This window comes from Schistocerca cancellata, chromosome 8 (genome assembly GCF_023864275.1).
Source record: "Schistocerca cancellata isolate TAMUIC-IGC-003103 chromosome 8, iqSchCanc2.1, whole genome shotgun sequence".
Taxonomy (NCBI): domain Eukaryota; kingdom Metazoa; phylum Arthropoda; class Insecta; order Orthoptera; family Acrididae; genus Schistocerca; species Schistocerca cancellata.
Window position 1 is genome coordinate 591,969,550 of NC_064633.1, and position 16,639 is coordinate 591,986,188.

Sequence of the window (16,639 nt, forward strand, 5' to 3'; positions counted from 1 at the left end):
TAGGCTGGGAATAAAGCAGAGGATGGGCGCTTGTTAGGTAGCAAGCCACCAAAAGAAATATAAATATTCTACGAATTTTCGTGGGACAGGGAAACCGGAGTCCGGATGTTCAGACTCTGTTTCAAAACATATTTGTGAATGTGAAAACACGAAGCTTTTTTAGAGTTTATGGCCGTGATTTTCAAGTTTTGAAATGGACACAGGAGGAGAGTTAACAAAGTTGTTTATGGATGGCTGTGCTTCCACCCTGTATTATGGTAGCAAAACACATGGCAAACACTTGGGAAAGAGGCCACGAAGCTGAATCTTTTTTTCCATTTTCTGCCAATTAACTTTAAAGTCTCTGATCGGTCAAATCAGTTTGCAGTGCAAAGACCATTCTCTGAGCTTAGAATGCCCGGCTCCGGCTCATGATTCGTTTGGGTGAAAGTGGGGGAAGCCAAGAAACAAATGTGCTTTTGGAAATGAGCTGAGGAGGAAAGCGGTGAGAAAGGAAGAAGGGGACTGTTGTACAAGTCTCTTGTACTGGCGCTTCGCTAGTAAAGAACTGCAGGTCTCTACCTGAACGGAGAGACTTGTGTTCTTTGCTAGTGTGTGACTTAGAGCCTGTGCCAGTCACCTTCTGAACCATCAGAGGTACTCGTTATATCATCACGATCACAACGAGTGACAATTTCCTGTACTTATTTATCTTGAGTCGGCCGTCTAAACATTTGACATATTCTGACATCCAGAGTCGTGACACGGAGTCAAATTGGTTTGGCAGACCAGCAATAGGGTCCACATGCACACTGGAATCAATCGGGGTTTCAGAAGCTCATAGGGAAATCCCAGTGTTCTGAATTAACCGAACGTGAGACTGCATACCTGGTGTGCCGCCTTGACCAGCAGGAGGGTAAAGTATTCGCTGCAGCAACGTAGGGCTATAATATATATTTCTCAGCACGCTGTTCTTTTGAACCATATTTTTCTTTTTTGTATGGTAGAATATAGATGCTTGATGGTGGAATAGTTTGGTGCCATAACCTGGATTCACATGTATGAATTAAGATAGAGCGATTAGTGTTCTGGTTAGTGTTGTGTGTCGATCCTCAGCAGATCACTTTGTCCACCATAGATCCCATGTTAGTTAGGCGTTTGTTAAATAAAAATGTTTCTGTGATGTTTCTTTAACAATTTTTTTGTCTTGTCAAGTTTAAGATGAATACATAGAAGGTCAATTAGACTACAACTTCTCCCTGAGTTGCCGGCCAGGGTGACTGAACAGTTCTAGGCGCTATGGTCGCAGGTTCGAATCCTACCTCGGGAATGGATGTGTGTGATGTCCCTCCGTTAGTTAGGTTTAAGGAGTTCTAAGTTCTAGGCTACTGATGACCTCAGATGTTAAGTCCCATCGTGCTCAGAGCCATTTGAACCATTTTCTCCGAGTTCTAATTAACAGTTCCTTCCCGTTTTATTATTGCAGTATAGATCTTAAACAAAAGAAGTAGCTTTTCACTTGGTGTCCACTGTGTGGATCTTTTATTACATTAATGTTAATCGTACCTCCAAGGTTTGCACAATATCGTACCATCTCCCAGAGGCTTCTTTTCACTCTAACATCATGTTCGTCATAGTCATTTTTGCTAAAGCCGTCCGCTGTGGTCGAGTGGTTCTAGGCTCTTCTGTTTAGAACGACGTAGCTGCTATGGTTGCAGGTTAGAATCCTGCCTCGGGCATGGGTGTGTGAGATGTCCTTAGGTCAGTTAGGTTTAAGTAGTTCTAAGTTCTAGGGGACTGATGACCACATATGTTAAGTCCCATAGTGCATAGAGCCATTTGTACCACTTTTTTTGCTGAAATAATTCACCATAATTAATCTTTCAGTACCTAACAAGGAATATGCCATTCTTGTTTAAAACATTAGAACAACAATTACCTTCATTATTCATTAAGCTGTCGCACATTAAGTAACTCAGAAAATAGTTAAATGCACAAACATAAATATATATTTTTTATGTTGTGAAGAAAATGATGTATCTAATAGTCACAATAGCAAATTATAAATTTAGATGTTACCAGTAAATCTATTCTACAGAGAAATCTTAGGTTAAAAAAGTGCGTTATTGGTAGATGTACACTGATGATTAGATAGGTAGATCACTTAACAAATGAGGAGGTATTGAATAAAATTGGGGAGTAGAGGAGTTTTTGGCACAACTTGACAAGAGGAAGGGACCGGTTGGTAGGACATGTTCTGAGGCATCAAGGGATCACAAATTTAGTAGCGGGTAGCGTGGAGGGTAAAAATTGTAGAGGGAGACCAAGACATGAATACACTAAGCAGATTCAGATGGATGTAGGCTGCAGTAAGTACTGGGAGATGAAGAAGCTTGCACAGGATAAAGTAGCATGGAGAGCTGCATCAAACCAGTCTCAGGACTGAAGACCACAACGAAAACAACAACATTGACTTCATTACCAGAAGGGAGTGACTACTACAAATGTATTATGTTCATTTAATTACCTGTACTATTTAGAAAGGTTTATGTGGCTACGAAGTAGTCGCACTTGTGAACTTATAAAGTCTACAATACTTGCATTCTGACCCATTTTACATCATTTGGATAGAATTATTGTAAACTACCGACAAACTGTAAGAGTAACTAATGAATTAGTTATCCAACTAAAATGAAGTATTCATAAGCATGAATAGTTGAATTATTTTAACAACAAATAAATGGAATATGTTATTACTCATGACACCACTGACCAAAATACGAGATACCTTTCCCATTTTCAGTGGATCATGTAACTAGTACTGTCATTATATGTTATGAAGATTTACTTTTCCTGCACCATGCAAAGGGGAGGACCTCATTAAAACGGTATGTTACTCATAAACAAAGTTGACAATAGTTAACTGACTGATACTTGAGAAACTGATATTAGAAATTAGCATCTTCATTATATGTCCTACTTATTTATTTACTGGTTCATCAGTATTCTGACTGGTTGTACACGAGCTGTCACGAATTCTTCTCCTGTGTCAGCCTTTCCATCTTAGAGTAGCACTTGTAACTTACGTCCTCAGTTATTTGCTGGATGTATTCAAGTTCTGTCCTTCCCTTCTGCTTTACCCTCTGCAGCTCTTCCAGTACCCTGGAAGCTATTCTCTGTCGTCTTAGCAGTTGTCACATCATCCTTTCCCTTCTTCTTTTAAGTGTTTTCCATGTATTGCATCCTTGCCAATTGTGCAGAGAACCTCCTCATTCCTTAGCTTATCAATCAACCTAATTTTCGCCATTCTTTTGTGGTACCACATCTCAGATGCTTCGTTTCTCTTGTGTTCCACTGCCATCCAATCCTGTACCCCAAATGTACATTCTCATCAATTTCTTCTTCATATTAAGGCCAATGATTGTTACTAGCAGACTTATATTTGCCAGGAATGCCCTTTTTGCACAGCTAGTATGCCTCTTATGGCCTCCTTGCTGTATCCGTTGAGAGTTGTTTTAGACCCCAGATAACAGATTTACTTTACTTCGCCTACTTCGTTATCCCCAATTCTGATTTTGAGTTTCTCGCTGTCCGCAATTGTGCTACTTCTCATTACTTTCCTCTTCCTTCTATTTACATGCCGGCCACGGTGACGGAGTGGTTCTAGGTGTGAAGTCCGGAATCATGCGACTGCTACGGTCGCAAGTTCGAATCCTGCCTCGGGCGTGGATGTGTGTGATGTCCTTAGGTTAGTTACGTTTAAGTAGTTCTAAGTTCTAGGGGAGTGATGACCTCAGATGTTAAGTCCCATAGTGCTCAGAGCCATTTGAACTCTTTCTATGTACACCTAATCAGCACCCATTATACAGTTCATTCCATTCAACAGATCCTGCAATTCTCCATCACTTCCACTGAGGATAGCTACGCTACAGCGAACATTACAACTGATATGTATTATTCTAGCCTAATAATATACGCAATTTGCCACATTTATCTACAGTAGGGTTTCCCAAACTTTTTGTCTGACAGAACACAATGAGAATCCTAGTATTTTGACGGAAGGCATTGTTTATTTCAAAGATAATAATACATTTAAAAATGAGATAATGTTTTTTCATTCACTGACTGTTTCAGTATTTAATCATACCTAATAATATAGAGATCATAATATAAATTCTTAAATATAGTTAGTATAATAAAATTTCGGAAACATAGTATTTTTTCGTGGAACACTTATTAACTTCCCGCAGAAAACCAGTGTTCCTCAGAATACTTTTTGGGAACACGCACTCTACGGTTATGAGGGACTCCTATTCCAAAAAATTTATACGTCATCTCTTTCCTTCACCTTCCTTCCTTCCAACCAATCAGCGCCCCATTATGAATAGAAAAACTCAGGTGGAACTGTTCCCTTGATGGAAGTCGATGCAGATATTAGGTGAGATTCATGTTATGAGAAGCGAGAGTGTTGTGATCCCCTCCTGCTCCTCCGCTAGGGTTCTGTCCACCTCGCCATCAAATCCGAGGGCTCGCACTAAACTCTACTCAGCTTTGCAATTGCTCGAAAATTTCCATGCCTCCCGCTTTAAAAGAAAAAAAAAATTTGAGCGTCGACGCCGAAGAATTGCCTATAAAATCACTGCACGGGATTTCCATCTCCCGACTGATTAGTCCACTCTAGTGCCTCAGGGAATAAAATTGAATAACGAAATCCAATACTTACTGCACAGTGAAAAGTGCTCAACCCGATCGAGCATTCGCCAGCAAATCGAAAGAGCTGCCGCCCCGGGCGAGTGATAATCGATAGTCGAAAAGCGTGTGAGGCTTGCACAAAGGCGGCGGCCCGCTTCATTAAGGCCGAATGTCGCACTGGGGCGCGCGTTTTAATCGAGCAATTACTGGTCCCGGGTGCGGAGCCCTGCCCGTAATGGAACAGCCGCGGCAGTGGAGCCGGGCGGCTCCGGGTCCGCTCGGGTGGCGCCGGCGATGGGCGCCGACCGGCAGCCAAACTCGATTACTGCGGGGGTTCCCCGCCGCTCCGCGCCGCGCGACGCACTTCCGATTGCCACCAAACAGAGTCCGGTCTGACGTTTGTGGGTCGCGGTGCGGCTGGGAACGGCGATGTTTTAAAACTGAGGCCGCTGCGACGGTGCTTCGCGATCTCTGACACGATGGGCGGTCTTCCTGAGGTGACAAGTGGAAAAATGGCTGGGCAAGACGTGCTCAGCGAATAAAATGAGTAGAAACGAACGTGACGAAAACGTAGAAAATACGATAGAAGAAATAAAAAGCGATGGCAGGTATAAAATCGTACTCGCCCTCTTCCTAAACTCAACCATGATCACTCACACAACCACAGTAGCTCATATCCTGTAACACAGCGTTAAAATGGTCACACGTTCTAAAATAGCAATGTAAGCACAAGTTAGACAAGAGGAAGTCTAAAGTATTGTGTTATCATAGATCAATGCCGATAGATCTGTACCTACAGATTAGGAAATTGCGCAAGTCGAACCAGTATTTAAGAAGGGTAGTAGGAGTAATCCATCGAACTACAGACCTATATCATCCACGTCAGTTTGCAGTAGGGTATTGGAGCATATACTGTATTCAAACATTATGAATCACCTCGAAGGGAACGATCTATTGATACGTAATCGGCATGGTTTCAGAAAACATCGTTCTTGTGCAAACGCAGCTAGCTCTTTATTCGCACGAAGTAATGGCCGCTATTGACAGGGGATCTGTAGTTGATTCCGTATTTCTAGATTTCCGGAAAGCTTTTGACACCGTTCCTCACAAGCGACTTCTAATCAAGCTCCGGACCTACGGGGTATCGTCTGAGTTGTGCGACTGGATTCGTGATTTCCTGACAGGAAGGTTGCAGTTCGTAGTAATAGACGGCAAATCATCGAGTAAAACTGAAGTGATATCAGGTGTTTCCCAGGGAAGCGTCCTGGGACCTCTGCTGTTCCTGATCTATATAAATGACCTGGGTGACAATCTGAGCAGTTCTCTTAAGTTGTTCGCAGATGATGCTGTAATTTACCGTCTAGTAAGGTCATCCGAAGACCAGTATCAGTTGCAAAGCGATTTAGAAAAGATTGCTGTATGGTGTGGCAGGTGGCAGTTGACGGTAAATAACGAAAAGTGTGAGGTGATCCACATGAGTTCCAAAAGAAATCCGTTGGAATTCGATTACTCGATAAATAGTACAATTCTCAAGGCTGTTAATTCAACTAAGTACCTGGGTGTTAAAATTACGAACAACTTCAGTTGAAAAGACCATATAGATAATATTCTGGGGAAGGCGAGCCAAAGGTAGCGTTTCATTGGCAGGACACTTAGAAGATGCAACAAGTCCACTAAAGAGACAGCTTACACTACACTCGTTCGTCCTCTGTTAGAATATTGCTGCGCGGTGTGGGATCCTTACCAGGTGGGATTGACGGAGGACATCGAAAGGGTGCAAAAAAGGGCAGCTCGTTTTGTATTATCACGTAATAGGGGAGAGAGTGTGGCAGACATGATACTCGAGTTGGGATGGAAGTCACTAAAGCAAAGACGTTTTTCGTCGTGGCGAGATCTATTTACGAAATTTCAGTCACCAACTTTCTCTTCCGAATGCGAATATATTTTCTTGAGCCCAACCTACATACGTAGGAATGATCACCAAAATAAAATAAGAGAAATCAGAGCTCTAATAGAAAGGTTTAGGTGTTCGTTTTTCCCGCGCGCTGTTCGGGAGTGGAATGGTAGAGAGATAGTATGATTGTCGTTCGATGAACCCTCTGCCAAGCACTTAAATGTGAATTGCAGAGTAATCATGTAGGTGTAGATTTAGATGTAGGTGCAGATGTAGACCACCCTCAATGACGTCTCACAGTTGGATATGGAAAAGCACTTTTTCGACAGACACTGATAACGGTCGAGCAGCGACCCGAGGGATCCAATGATGTATTCCCACTGAGCCACTCCCTCAGCGGCTCTGACTACGAGCGCTCTCTGTTGCCGCGATATAGGATGGCCGGCGGCAGGTACACGGCCCAGCCGCAGTCGCAGTCTTCAGCCTTAGTCAGTCTTCGACAGTTTGTTTGTGTGTTTTTAGTGGAGACTCACACTGCACGATACGTCTGTGGCTGCTGGATTTTATTGCCATTTGTTCTTTTGTAAAGTTTATTCGCAATGTTTGGAGAAAGCTGCAAGTTACGTAAAACTTACGTTTACTATATTCCACTGCCTGCTAATCATTTCTGCTCTTGTCCACCTTCCTCGCAATGACAGCTGCTGCACCATTCTGTAGCCCACATTCTCTTACACTTTGGGTACAACGTACTATGCATCAAGTACGGTAACAGGGCTATGTGACTGGTTGATCACTTACAAAAAAATACGTACGAGGCGCCCGTCCTAGTAACACACGAAAAAGGCCACCCTGAAATTCTACGGGGACGATTTGGGCAATGCACAGAACTTCAAACCACTTACCACATTCCCGTCGCTGTCAGAATAGAGAGAAAATATGACGACAGATGAGTGGACACCCTGTTCCTGAATACAAAATACAGTCTAACCCATTGTTCAGTCATATTAAAGCGACTACTTGTCAAAAGCCTAAATAATCACCTTTTGCAGCACGAGGCCTCTAGGAACAGAATCAGTGGGAGTCTGGTATGTACGAGGTGCATTCAAGTTCTAAGACCTCCGATTTTTTTTCTCCGGACTGCAAAGAGATAGAAACATGCGCATTGTTTTAAAATGAGGCCTTGTTCATTGTCAATACGTTCCAGAGATGGCAGCACCGTACGGCAGATGGAATTTTACCGCCAGCGACGAGAATGAGAACTGCTTTAAATACTTAAAATGGCGACGTTTTCCTTACTTGAACAGCGTGCAATCATTCGTTTTCTGAATTTGTGTGGTGTGAAACCAATTGAAATTCATCGACAGTTGAAGGAGACATGTGGTGATAGAGTTATGGATGTGTCGAAAGTGCGTTCATGGGTGCGACAGTTTAATGAAGGCAGAACATCGTGTGACAACAAACCGAAACAACCTCAGGCTCTCAGAAGCCGGTCTGACAACATGATCGAGAAAGTGGAGAGAATTGTTTTGGTGGATCGCAGAATGACTGTTGAACAGATCGCCTCCAGAGTTGGCATTTCTGTGGGTTCTGTGCACACAATCCTGCATGACGACCTGAAAATGCGAAAAGTGTCATCCAGGTGGATGCCACGAATGCTGACGGACGACCACATGGCTGCCCGTGTGGCATGTTGCCAAGCAATGTTGACGCGCAACGACAGCACGAATGGGACTTTCTTTTCGTCGGTTGTGACAATGGATGAGACGTGGATGCCATTTTTCAATCCAGAAACAAAGCGCCAGTCAGCTCAATGGAAGCACACAGATTCACCGCCACCAAAAAAATTTCGGGTAACCGCCAGTGCTGAAAAAATGATGGTGTCCATGTTCTGGGACAGCGAGGGTGTAATCCTTACCCATTGAGTTCCGAAGGTCACTACGGTAACGAAAAGGTTTTGAAGAACAAATTACTTCCTGCACTGCAACAAAAACGTCCGGGAAGGGCTGAGCGTGTGCTGTTTCACCAAGACAACGCACCCGCACATCGAGCAACGTTACGCAACAGTTTCTTCGTGATAACAACTTTGAAGTGATTCCTCTTGCTCCCTACTCACCTGACCTGGCTCCTAGTGACTTTTGGCTTTTTCCAACAATGAAAGGCACTCTCCGTGGCCGCACATTCACCAGCCGTGCTGCTATTGCCTCAGCGATTTTCCAGTGGTCAAAACAGACTCCTAAAGAAGCCTTCGATGCTGCCACGGAATCATGGCGTCAGCGTTGTGAAAAATGTGTACGTGTGCAGGGCGATTACGTCGAGATGTAACGCCAGTTTTATCGATTTCTAGTGAGTAGTTAAGTAGAAAAAAAAATCCGAAGCCGTAGAACTTGAATGCACCTAGTATGGGTAGGGATGCGGTGTAGTTCTGACCACAATACTGTGATCGGCAGCGCTTGGTTTCTGGGCGGTGTATCCATAACGCGAACAACCCACTCGAGTTGCTCGCACAGACTCTCGACTGGGTTCACACCTGGGGAGTTTAGTGGCCACAAAATACAGTACACTCATGCAGTGCTCTTCACACCACACAAGTTCACTGTGAGCTATGTAACACACACCATTTTCCTGCTGCTAGACGCCAGTGTGCCGACGAAAAACAAACAGGATGAAGGGATACACTTGTTGCCCAAAGGCAGGTGAATACTTGTGTTGATCCACTGTGCCCTCCAGAATGACGAGGTCATCCAGGGAATGCCATGGAACCATCCCTCACCAATAACGCTCTTTCGCTTGTCACAAGGCGTTCATTTCCAGACATTTCCCGTCATACACTCCAAGAGCCATCTGTTCAATGGGTTATTAAACATGATTAATCCTTAAACGCTTCCAGTTGCTACTCAGTTGACGTCCAGTTACGCTGTTGCCGTGAAAATACCAGCTTTCATGGACAATGAACAGTGTCCAGCATGCGTGTACGAACCAGGTGCCTACTGTGTTGGCCCATACACAGTACCGTTCACTGAACGGTCGTTGAGGAGACACAGCTGGTAGCTCAAAGGTTCATCTAAGGACTGAGTTTCTCAGCAGTTGCACTTCAATTCACCCACACACATCTCCACAACCGTAATGCACTCCCGCCATTTCTTGACCATGGTGCAGTACAGTTTCCTCAGTGCCAGTTTTGTGTCATGATGTATTTGCCATGCACGGTATATTTTAACCAAAGCGGCATGCAAACCGTTTACAACCCTCACCTTTTCGAAAACGCTTCCACCCGTGGCCCGAAAGCCAATGATGACGCCCGTTTAGAAGTCGAATAGTGGCTCCGTTTCGTATTAAGACGAGGACTGCACTGTTTCTGCTTTCACCCCAACATGCCTTATATAGTCGACTGCTAGTGCTGCCACCCTCCGTGTGTGATTGATTATTGCACCTTGACTTTGAACATAGGTGATGATGTCATTAACGTTAGTGGACTGTGCAAAATTTGACCCACAGTAATATGCACCTCAGAAGCACCAGTGATCGGATGGTCTCTCACCAGAGCAACAAACAGTGCATCAGAGGGCTAAGCCTTATGCGCAGGCTGGTGACAAAGGCCACATCTCTTCATTGCGGCTGGAAGTAGGTATACCATGACCGTTTGGTGGACTTTTACCAAATACAGTTTGTTATCGGACACTTCCAGCCAGTCACATTCCCATCAATGTATGTGTTTGTCCCTCAACATACCTCAACAATGGGATGATTCCAAGCATGGGGATGGCATACTGAATGAACTGAGGGTCACGACACGCCTTCTTGCGCGTTGCTAAATGCCCCATTTGGTTTCCGTTTATGTCCATGTGCCCTGGCACCCAATAGAAACACAACCCCTTCCCCAGTCTATCAAGGAGAGTTGTTCAGTCTGGCAATCAGGCGCTACTTTGGATGCTAGATGCAAGTGTTGTAGAGACTGAAAAGCATTCAGGGTTTCAGAACAGTGGAATGTAGTGGGCACGATACATCTCATGTGGTCCAGCACCCTCAAGTTCACGTATAACCTGGCATCAGAGACAGTGAAGTCTTGCCTGAACCAACCGAACCTCAATTACATGATCCAGGAAAACAACAAAGCAGGAAATGGAATTCCCCTGTTTAGAATCATTGATGAATACAGCTTCATAATTGTTTGTGGTGCTCATTTAACATCTGGAGAAATATCGTATTAAAGACATACTTAGGAGTGCGATCTTTCCAGCACTGCACTAATTGTAAAATTACACTGGGGTATGCAGTAACCAGAGTGACTGTCAGTTAAAGTCGTGGAATTGTTCGTGTCTTGCCGAACATCAAGAGAGTCCAGTTCATGCTTCACAAGGATTTCAAACTGTCTTGTTGCTCATGGATAACTGGAGAAAAGGCATTCCATACCTGAATGAGCAACATGTTTGTGTGCAAGTGAATTTGGAGGAGTGAAGATATCGATGTCATATGCTTGACGCGCCTTGACGAGGAGCTGCGGGATGGAACGTGGCAGTTCCCCTTCCTGATCACACGTGTTGGGTATGGAGCTGGTCTTAAGCACCCGTGGCGATGCTGACCCTATCATTGTGAATAGTGTTAACAGTCCTTAGGTAAGATACACGTGAATGGGCACAGTCCCAAAGCAAAAAGAAGTAGGTCATACGAATAACTTAAAGTTGATGGCTGTCGCACTTCAAGCATTTTTGTTTTTTGTCCTGTAATAACCACCGACTATAACAACCGAATTCATCTACACCTTACGATTTGCAGGTCATGACAAAAAACCTTTTCCTGATTTCTAAAGTAGACATTCAAGTCCGTCTCTTTTCTATGATGCGAATATTACACACCATTTCTTTTATTTTTCGTTGTGTTCCTCAGCCCAAACGCCACACACTTCTGAGATTGCAAACACAATGGTGCAGACTTTGATGGATTCTACCGCGGACTGACGTCGAGCAAAGACGGCTGATACTTGGAGATCAGCACGTCAGTACACACACAGTCACAATGCAATTGATGTCATGGTCTGAAATACATTCTTCGTGAGATGGTGTAATTCAAATCAGTTTGTCTTCTTCTGTGGATTCAATCATTGTCCTCACACACAAATTATGAACTGTAAAGAACTTGTGACACAACCACTCAGTTATCTGTGCGGTTTAATGTTGCCAGCCACAAATGCTCTTCTGTGCCAATATCTTATTCTCGCAGCAGCAATTGCACCCTACATCCTCAATTATTTGCAGGATGTATCCCAATCTCTGTCTTCCTGTACAGTGAAACATCCTGGCAGATTAAAACTGTGTGTCCGACCGAGACTCGAACTCGGGACATTTGCCTTTCGCGGGCAAGTGCTCTACCATCTGAGCTACCGAACCACGACTCACGCCCGGTACTCACAGCTTTATTTCTGCCAGTATCTCGTCTCCTACCTGGCAGAAGTACAGCTGTGAGTACCGGGCGTATCTCGTCTCCTACCTGGCAGAAGTACAGCTGTGAGTACCGGGCGTGAGTCGTGCTTCGGTAGCTCAGATAGTAGAGCACTTGCCCGCGAAAGGCAAAGGTCCCGAGTTTGAGTCTCGAGCGGGCACACGGTTTTAGTCTGCAATGAAGTTTCATATCACTGCACATTCCGCTGAAGAGTGAAAATCTCATTCTGGAAACTTCCTGTAAAGTTTTTACCGTCTAAAATCCACACTAGCATCATGGAAGTTATTCCCTGATATCCTGAGAAATGACTTCTCATATTACACTTCTTCTTGTCTATGTTTTTCATATATCTTTTTCTCGCCCATTCTCTGGAGACCATCCTTGTCCCTTTCCTTACAAATCCAGCTAATTTCTAACATTCGTCGGTAGCATCAGTTCGAAGATGCTTTGATTCACTTCTGTTTCGTTTTTCTCAAAGTTCATAATTCACTGCCATACGATGCTGTTGTGCTCTAAAACAACATTGCCATAAATTTCTTCCTCAAATTAAGGATGTTTGATACCAGTAAACTTGTCTTGGCCAGGAAAGTCCTTTTTGGTAGTACTAGTCTGCTTTTTACGTCCTCTTTAGTTCGTCCGTCATGGGTTATTTTGCTGCCTAGGTGGCAGAATTCCTAAACTATATCTACTTCGGCATAGTTCTGGAGTAAAGTTTCTCACTGTTCTCATTTCTATTATCTCTCACTAGTTTCGTCTTTCTTCGCTTCACTCTTAATCCATATTTTGTACTCATTAGACTGTTCATCCCATTCAGGACATCCAGTTGTTGTTGTTGTGGTCTTCAGTCCAGAGACTGGTTTGATGCAGCTGTCCATGCTACTCTATCCTGTGCAAGCTTCTTCATCTCCCAGTAGTTACTGCAACCTTCAACCTTCTGAATCCTCTTAGTGTATCCATCTCTTGGTCTCCCTCTACGATTATTGCCCCCCACGCTGCCCTCCAATACTAAATTGGTGATCCCTTGATGCCTCAGAATATGCCCTACCAACCTATGCCTTCTTGTAGCCAACTTGTGCCAGAAATTTCTCTTCTCTCCAATTCTATTGGATACCTCCTCGTTAGTTGTGTGAGCTTCCCAACTAATCTTCAGCTATCTTCTGTACTACCACATTTCGAAAGCTTCTATTCTCTTCTTGTCTAAACTATTTATAATCCACTCCATACAAATACTTTCAGAAACGACTTCCTGACAATTAGATCTATACTCGATGTTAACAAATTTCTCTTCTTCACAACTGCTTTCCTTGCCATTGCCAGTATATATTTTATATCCTCTCTACTTCGACCATCATCAGTTATTTTCCAGGACATCCTATAATTCTTATTCACTTTTTTTGATAACAGCAATGTCGCCAGTTAATCTTTTAATTGATAACCTTTCATCTCGTATTTCAATCCCATTCTCGAACTTTTAAAGCCGTCGTTGCTTCCTCCATGAATATAGTTGACTGAACAGTAGGGGCGGATGATTACATCCTTATGTTAGGCACTTTTTCAGTCCGTGCACTTCCTTCTTTGTCTTCCGCTGTACTGTTGTCTCGTGGTTCTTGTACAAAATGTATATTACGTGTTTTCCCCTATAGCTCCCTTATAGCTTTTCCCTATTTTTCTCAGAATTTCGAACATCTTGTACCACTTTACTCTGCAGAACTTTTTTTCCAGATCGACAAATTCTATGAAACATGACATACTAAACTCGATTACGGATGACAGCTTTCCTCTTGCAGCCGGCGTGTGGATCACGTGCGCACAGCGTGGCGGAGTGCTGGTATTCCGATACACAGAGCCATGGTGGGCGTGTCAGTGGCTCTCAAAGGCAGCACGGCTGATTGTTGGCGACGGGCGGCCTAGCCAAACGCTCCAGTCAAACTGACACGATCAGACGTGATATCAGTTGCGTTTGCACACCTGAGCGGCAGACTGTTATGAGTACAGAAGAGGGTGGTTTGTCATTTCAGGAAGGACATCAATACGCTTCTGCTACTATGTAGATTTTCTTTGTAATTAACATATGTGGGAAGTTACAGCACAGAGAAGATTTATTTAATTTAAACTCAGTAAATGATTAACTCCTTTTGCTATAAAGGTGAATGTATGCTTTCCCGGCGTATACAGCTGGTGAAGAATTCTCGGGCTTCCACCCGGGTGGCGGTGTCTTCAAAGTGCGACGTTTCGATGAGTGACATGCACATCATCTTCTGGCGAAGTGCCGAGACTTTGCGGATGTGCAGTGTGCCTCCCACCACCTGGCCAAGGGAGGCTGGATCCATGAGAGCCGGCGGGCGGGGTGGAGGGGAAGCATGTGCGGCTGCCGTTGTGGCTGCAGCAACTAGTAACATAGGTAGGCCCGCCCGGTTAGCTGTGCGGTCCAACGCACTGCTTTCTGTGCGGGAAGTCTTGCCGGTCCCCGTCATGAATCCGCCCGGTGGATTACCGTCGAAGTCCGGTGTACCGGCCAATCTGTAGATGGTTCTTTCCATATGCGTCGGCGAATGCGGGCTGGTTCCCTTACTCCGTCTCAGCTACACTATGTCGGCGATTGCTGTGCAGACACTATCTCCACGTACGCGTCCACCATAATTACTCTACCAAGCAAACACCGGGGTTACACAGAGCACAATTACCCTGGGTCGATGTGGGACGGCTGTAGCCTGTTGTGGGGTTGTGTACCACTGAGGGCTACGGCGGGGGCGAAGCCTCTCCGTCGTTTCTAAGTTCCCAGTTCCATACAATACAAGATAGGTAGAATCCTAAACAGGCAGGTAATATGAAGAATCTTCCGTCCACACAGGAAAATTAAAGAAGTATTATGACCCATTTGAGAATCTTGGCCTGAGAGAACCGTGAATTCCTTGCGATGGTGGTAGAAACTACGTATCCAGTCCATACTGTAGCTGACGGCTGTGTTGAGAGTCAGCGTCACATTAAATAAACAAATTTCTAAAATCAGCGGGCCGGCCGTTGTGGCCGAGCGGTTCTAGGTACATCAGTCTGCAACCGCGCGACAGTTACGGTCGCAGGTTCTAATCCTGCCTCGGGCATGGATGTGTGTGATGTCCTTAGGTTACTTAGGTTTAAGTAGTTCTATGTTCTAGGGGACTGATGACCTCAGATGGTAAGTCCCATAGTGCTCAGAGCCATTTGAACCATTTTGAAAATCAGCGGGGGAAAAGCACAGCCTGTTAAACACGAAGTTTTGTTTGAACAAACGAGAATTCTTGACCACGCATCGAACGATTGAGACTCAGTGGTAGGGGCTCGGCTCTGAGCACTATAGGACTTAATATTTGTGGTCATCAGTCCCCTAGAACTTAGAAATACTTAAACCTAAGTAACCTAAGGACATCACACACATCCATGCCCGAGGCAGGATTCGAACCTGCGACCGTAGCAGTCGCGCGGTTCCGGACTGAGCGCCTAGAACCGCTAGACCACCGCGGCTGGCCTCTGTGGTAGGGAAGCAGTTGAGTTTAGACTACGACAAAACAACTTTAATAGAGTCAAAAGCTACGCACCTCAATATGCATGGAAGCATGTTCTTGATAACTGTAGTGATCTACGTCCACTTTAAACTGTTTACCCATGGAAAGGTCTTTCAATTATCGCGGTACAGTACACAGATAATAATGGATCCCACAAAGTAATAATTAGGGATACTATACGTCCATTACGACGGTTCAATCCCACGTCCGGCCATCCTGATTTAGGTTTTCCGTGATTTCCCTAAATCGCTCTAGGCAAATGCCGGGATGATACCTTTCAAAGGGCACGGCCGACTTGTTTCCCCGTCCTTCCCTAATATGATGAGACCGATGACCTCGTTGTCCGGTCTCCTTCCCCAAAACAACCAACCTAAACGTCCATTGATTCAGTGTGAGAAATAAGAATCTGAAGTTACAGTTCAAATTTTCTAATGGCAGTAATTCTTAGATCGAGCTGAAGTGTTGTCTATTAAGGTAAAAACCTCAGGATCTCTCCTATCAACCCATCACACTTCGTGTTAAGTTGTGCACAAATTTCTTTCTCCCGAAAGTCACTCAGTATCTCTTCAATAGTTGCCCGATCATTAATCTCATCCCCACATTCTTCTGTACTGACAAAGAGCACATTTTTCTAGACTTTTGCTGTCTGCAGATTTGGTTGCACAAGTTTCACTTTTACGTGTATACGTAAGTTCTACCGCCAAGTGCAAGTCTTATTTCAGTCGACGCCACATTGGGCGACTGGCGCGCTGGTGATGAGGATGAAATGACGAGGAGGATTTTCTCCGCTCCCCAGAGTTTTTCTTAGAATTTACTTAATCTTCAGAGTTAGAATTTGGTGTCAATATCAACCATTATTCCTCCTACATCTCTCAAATTTATGCCTGTGAATCACCTAACAAAAGTTAGCTCTAACTTATGTTTTCTTCTTCAATTTTCCATACACACTTCTACATCTGCACACCGCAAGACACTATACGGTACTGAGCGGAGAGTTCATAGTACTGAAGTCTTATTTTCCACTTTTTCTATTTTATTAACGTACGGTGCGTGAGAAGGAAGGCTATTGGTATCATGAGGTATGAACTCGAACGTC